This window comes from Triturus cristatus, chromosome 7 (assembly GCF_964204655.1).
Source record: "Triturus cristatus chromosome 7, aTriCri1.1, whole genome shotgun sequence".
NCBI lineage: Eukaryota > Metazoa > Chordata > Amphibia > Caudata > Salamandridae > Triturus > Triturus cristatus.
The window spans coordinates 777,564,140-777,570,725 of NC_140590.1; the positions used below are offsets into that span (position 1 = coordinate 777,564,140).

A 6,586-nucleotide genomic window follows, 5' to 3' on the forward strand; every position below is an offset into this window, starting at 1 on the left:
CACATTATGAACGTATATACACGCCGACAGCCACGGCCACGATAGATGATAACAGAGCCTTCCTCCGCGACATACAAATGCCAAAGCTGGCTCCAGCAGCGGTGCACGCGCTCGAGGCAGATATTACGCAGGCAGAAACGACCCTGGCGATACTCGCACTCCACACAGGTAAAGCCTTAGGGCCTAATGGTATCCCGGTGGAACTCTTCAGACAATTGGCTACGGTCCTCACGCCCCACTTAGTGAACATGTATAAAGATAGCTTAAAGAAGGGGGAACTTCCCGGGGACCAGCGCCTGGCTACGATAGTAGCAATACACAAACCGGGTAAACCGAAAAACAGTTGCATGTCCTACAGGCCCATATCCCTCATCAACGCGGAAGCAAAGATCCTAGCCAAGGTGCTGGCAATGCGGCTTTAGCCTTATTTGGGGGCGGTGGTTCACCCGGATCAATCAGGGTTCATGCAGCACCGGAATACGGCGCTGAACCTGCGGCGAGTGCATAGTGTCATGGTACGCAAATCACTAATTCAAGAAGATACTATAATCCTGTCCTTGGACGCACAAATGGCGTTCGATATGGTGGAATGGCCATTTTTATTCGCGGTACTTCACCACTTGGGGTTTGGGCCAAACTTCATAAAATGGGTGGAGCTACTATATACGAAACCTATGGCACAAGTGGTGGCCAATGGGAGAATCTCAGGCATCTTCCCCCTGGCCAAGGGGACGCGGCAGGGATGTCCGCTGTCGCCGCTTCTCTTCGCACTAGTGCTGGAACCCTTGGCGGCGTGGATACGCCAAGATCAAGTGATCCGTGGGCTCAAGTGGGCGCCGGGTTGGGAGGACAGAGTATCGCTCTACGCAGACGACATGCTCCTCTATCTGGCCTCACTGACCCGTTCGCTCAATTGCCTTATGGATATCTACGCGGCGTTCGGCCGGGTGTCAGGATATACAATAAACTGGACGAAATCGCACATTTACGTACTCTCAAGGGGACCAGCCTCGACTCCCGCGAAACTGTGCGGCCAAGATAGTGTCGGATGGGTTTAAGTATTTGGGCATATATGTCACGGCGCATGATTCCCACTTCATAGCTGAAAATCTTAAGAAACCTCTGGAGCGGTTCCGCAGAGATGTGCAGGGCTGGCGTGCACTGCCGCTTACCCTCCTGGGCAGGGCGGCCCTCTTTAAAATGATGGCACTCCCGAGGTTCCTGTACGCCCTGCAAAACACGCCATTTCCGATACCCCCATCGTACTTCAGAGAGATAAATAATGAGCTTAACAAGCTGCTTTGGGATGGCAAGGCGACGCGCATCGCGATGCACAAACTAGTGAAGGGTTGGTATGACGGAGGAATAGCGCTCCCCAACATTAGGGTCTATTACTGGGCCGCACACCTGTCAGTAATTAACCAATGGCTTCACGCGGACCAGGCAGACCCGGCCTATCGCATGGATAGACATATGCTGGGGGCGGACTATCTTATGGGGATACTATACAACACCAATCAACACAAACATCTCATAGGACCAACAGCTCATACAGTCAGGATCTGGCATGAAGTTCAGAGGGCTTTGGGGTGGGAAGGAGTCATCACGCAGGCGACACCGCTCTGGGATACCAACAAACTAGGGAGGCTCAAAAACACGAAGGGTTTCCGACAATGGGACCTGATCGGTATTTCGAGGGTGGGGGACCTGTGGAAAAAGGGGGAGACCATTGCATTCACGCAGCTGCAGGAGAGCTTTGGATTGGCGGACTCGGAGAAGTTCAGATACTTACAGATAAGGCATGCATTGACAGCACTCATACCCCAAGGCACAAAATTACCTGAATCCTCACCCCTCGAGGACAGGCTCCTTACTGACCATATGGCGAAGAAAGCCATATCACTCACTTACAAAAAAATCGTAAATAACCAGCCAGACCCTACGCAAACTCTAAAAGCTAGATGGGAGACTGACGTGGGGGAGCTGGATGAGGCGGATTGGCAGGAAGCGTTAGCGTCCCCCAGGGAGGTGGCGATTTCGGCCCGATTTAAACTAATACAACTAAAGATACTGCATCGCACCTACTACACAAGGACGCTACTACACAAATTACACAGAGCCGATACGCCGCTTTGCGTTAGACAGTGCGGGGAACAGGGCACGTTCTGGCACATACTATGGGAATGTGTCGCCATCCAGAACTATTGGAAAGCAACAGTGCGCACAATGGCGCAGGTGACAGGAGTAACCCTGGTTCCTGAACCGCGGGGCTGCCTCCTGAATGTCTGGGAAGCAGCTGACATTACCCAGACAGTACAAACGTGGGTAGCACTAGGGATGGCCTTAGCAAAAAGAGATATAGCGCAGCAGTGGGGAGCCAGGCACGCCCCGACACTCCAAAAATGGTGCAGTGGTATGGATGAACTGATGGTAACCGAAAAGGCAGTATATGTACACAGAGGCTGCCCCAAAAAATGGAACAAGATATGGGGGAAGTGGAATTTATATCGGGGCAACATCTGCGATCCTCCACAGGACGACTCACAATCAGACAATTCCGACTAGGAGGGGGGCGTACAGTGAGCTCGGGGGAGGGATATGGGGGTGTGTTAACAGAGACGGGTGTCAATGTAATGAAGAACCTGACAGGGGTCCTTAATGTAGAATACACATGTAATCGAAAAAGATGTAATGTACGTTGTGAAGCACGATATGGTAATGCAGTAAAGGTTGGACGTGAAAATGTTAATAAAATGATTTACAAAAAAAAAAAAACAGGCTGGGAAAAATGTGTTTAGCCACAGGTTTGAAATGGCCTGATGTCTTGCCTCTAGTACTCATGACTATTGGATCAATTCCAGATAGGAACACAGGTTTGAGTCCCCACAAAATTGTGATGGGGAGAGCAATGATATCAAAAAACAATGTCTCAACTAGTACATCATGTAAAGGGACTATTAAACATAAGAATTAATCAAAAACAACAAAAAGGGGACAAGGGAGACCAAAGAATAATGAAAATTGTTATTTGTAATTAGAGGCACAGTAGGTATGTCCAATTTACAGTAACCATAACAATCATATGTGCACTGATAGTGAAGTGAAAAAGTGAACGGCGCAGTGACATAAGTGTTTAAAATGACAACGCGGAACGGCGAGAGAACAATTAAATCCAATCAGAAGGGTCAAACAGAAGTATTCACATAGAAATTTGCACTTATAACACTATTAATCCAGTCTTGATTGGCCCTTCGAAAAGCCGCAATTAGCGTTGGCAGGTCGACGGCGTTTCAACCTCCTTTCGTTGAGGTCATCATCAGGACTATGGCTACGAAGGTTTAAATATATAACTCTGTGCAAAAAGAAGACGAAAGTAGGATTTATAGGACCCATAGAGTTGAATTAAAAGTAGTAGAGGAAAAGGAAAGAAAAAGGGGAAGAAAAATTACCTGTTTTACAAAAAGAACGGGGATGATTTCTTAATGACAGGGAAGTGACAGGACGATGAGAAACTTGGACACGATGGAGATCTAATCTAGAGAGAAAGGAACAATTGGAAAGCTATGGACAAGAGTAAACGCACAAATTAAAGGGGACGGGGCATAATCCAGCTTACCACGAATGAAGGCTAAAGAATTATTCAAAATTGCATTGAATGCAGCCTGGAAGCAGTAGCATTTCAGGAGGGGTGACGTGGTCTGTAAAGGAAGGGAGAACTAAGTAACTCAAGCTACATGGACATAAAGGACAACTTGAATGTTTACCAAGGACAAGGAATTACAGCGTAATTCGAGGGTCACTTACCAAGAGTAAGGACTAATTAGATTGTCAAGGTGTATCAAGGCATCCAAAATTGCTTGCATCTCGAAGTTTTAGTCGAGTCTACAGGGAATTAAAACCAATAAGTAAGGTGCATTACAGGACCGGAATAAACACTAACTGCACCAAGGACACTAAACATACTGAAATGAATATAAACAAGGAAGGGGCGGCAGCTTACTTGAAAATTGTAATGCTAAACGGGATCAGTCCGATTATTTGCACGTAGAATCAATCCAAACAAGCAGTGCTTCTAACAAACGAACAAAGCGTCTGGGAAACGCTGCCCGGTCAACCAGGGAGTAGAGTCAGTCCGATCACGTGACTCACTCTAACAGTGAAATGGAAGAAAAAGAAAGGGGACTGGAGCCGATAGGATAGAACACGTGTACGCAAGGAGAAAAAAGTTGCACCAGGAACAAGCATTTGCAATGCAATAGGTCTCGCATTTGCGAGAGTTGGAGCTATTGGCATTGTAAATGACAATGCCTTTTATTCATTTGTTTTGTAAACCTGCAAGCGGTGCATAAACACGCACTTTACGAGAAGCAAGGCTGGCAGTAAAAGAGACTGCCAGCCTTGCTTCTCATAAGCATGGACTATAAGTACAAAGTGCTTGTTTACGCACAGCTTGCAGGTTTTTCAAACGCAAAAATAAAAGGCATGTCATTTACAATGTCAATAGCTCAAACTTTCACAAATGCAAGACCTATTGCATTGCAAATGCTTGTTTTAAATACCATGCAACCTACCTTGCAGGCTACCAGGCTTACACAAGCTGGACTACATTTAAAAGGGCATTTTTACCTGTCAAAGGGTTATGCAAACAGGTTGCACTGCAGGTTTTCCACTGCAGCAGCCCGGAAACAAAAGGTAGGACTGAAGCCATATTTCTCCAGCTACTATAGTGGATGGCACAACAGGTGCTGTCCTCCACAAGCAGCATTTAACTTCCAGGTCCTAAACACTTTCTACACCATATACTGGGGGCTTACAGGAAAGTTAAATGAGCCAATTAGGAATAAGCCAATTTAAGTATGTTTAAAGGGGGAGCAATGGGACTCCATTTCTGGTTAACAGAGTTCTAAAGCCAGCACAAATATAGGGTCCAGCAAAAGACGAAAAATCTGGGGTGACTATATAGAAAAGGCAGATTTCCTACCGGCTTATAACATTGTTCAAGAGTCAACTGAGGCCTAGTTAAGCAACACGACAGAACAATAACTGGCAAATATTTATAGAATATTGTTAAGCAATACACTTCATGCTTATTACTGTGCAAGGCCATACAAAACACATCAAGCAATGACGGAAATGTAAACATGATATTGCTTAAGTGTAATTTATGCATGCTATGGAATCAAGCCAATGAAATTTCCCAAAGCAATGACTGTACTTTTTATCCAGTAAAACAGAGGTTTGCTATAGCAGCATATGCTTCTTGTCCGATAAGATGACACTTATAGGCCTAGTAACACCACAAATAAGTCCAGCATATACCAGGTCCAAAAACCAGGAAAAGGTACAGCTCATTTAATTTGAAAAGGAAACTTTTGAAAATCTGCAACTTGTGTAGATGAGTGGCCTGCTCCCATGCGGATATTACCAAATAATGTAAATAGTATTCTTGTATTTACATTTTTAGTGTGCAAGGCCATACAAAACACATCAAGCAATGACGGAAATGTAAACATGATATTGCTTAAGTGTAATTTATGCATGCTATGGAATCAAGCCAATGAAATTTCCCAAAGCAATGACTGTACTTTTTATCCAGTAAAACAGAGGTTTGCTATAGCAGCATATGCTTCTTGTCCGATAAGATGACACTTATAGGCCTAGTAACACCACAAATAAGTCCAGCATATACCAGGTCCAAAAACCAGGAAAAGGTACAGCTCATTTAATTTGAAAAGGAAACTTTTGAAAATCTGCAACTTGTGTAGATGAGTGGCCTGCTCCCATGCGGATATTACCAAATAATGTAAATAGTATTCTTGTATTTACATTTATACCCTACTACAGTACATCCTACTGTTTATACAAACATCTCTGAGTTCTGCAAAAGCAAAATACATTTGTGCTGAAAACAGGTGGATGTATTTCTCCAAGGTACTTGTTATACACTAACAATGCCTGAAGAAGAAAACTATTAAAGACTTGAGGGACGTTCACTAATTTGAAGGTTCTACCACTAGACGCGTTGTGCTCCTCTTGTGGGGGAAATATTATGTGCCAATGAATTTTGCCAACTATTGAGTCATTCATTTTATTTCAATGGTTGATAGTACAAAACATAAATGGATGCAGAATCCGACACTCGCTTCCACGTGGTAAATCATAACCTAAGCTATAGCCCCACCTCTGGCTTTCTAAAACTAAGAATTAAGCCACATCAGGGGTATGTTTTTGTTAGGGGTCAAACAGTTAAATAAGGTCAATATAAAGCTATAAACACACTGCAAATGTCTATTTGTACAAGTACATTAAAATCAGTGTTCGGTGTTAACCGTTTCGTCCACATTTCCTTGCCAAATCGAGACGTCATCAGATTCAAAACACTGGCGTTCTAGACCTGTCTGTGAATGTTGTTTCAAAAAGGAGGTGCTGGTGTAAAGTGACTATTGGCGTCACATTACATCTCACACCAAGACAGACAGCATCAGCAACGTTTTAGAATGCATGTTGCTGGCAAATGTTAGAGGTGCAAGACTGGGTAAAGGACACCATTTTTCCCATAGCTGGGAGACCCCTTCATTTATATCCT

At 44.5% G+C, this 6,586-nt stretch overlaps 1 long non-coding RNA gene across 1 annotated transcript; it reads right to left on the minus strand.

The window, feature by feature from the left end:
* Nucleotides 1-3,119: 3,119 nt before the first annotated feature.
* Nucleotides 3,120-4,127, minus strand: LOC146810532 (uncharacterized). The gene is made up of 5 exons (XR_014966601.1): nt 4,001-4,127; nt 3,805-3,882; nt 3,617-3,698; nt 3,450-3,535; nt 3,120-3,352 (listed from the first exon to the last, which is right to left on the minus strand). It is a non-coding gene; the product is annotated as an uncharacterized LOC146810532 (long non-coding RNA).
* Between the last annotated feature and the right edge of the window lie 2,459 nt (nt 4,128-6,586).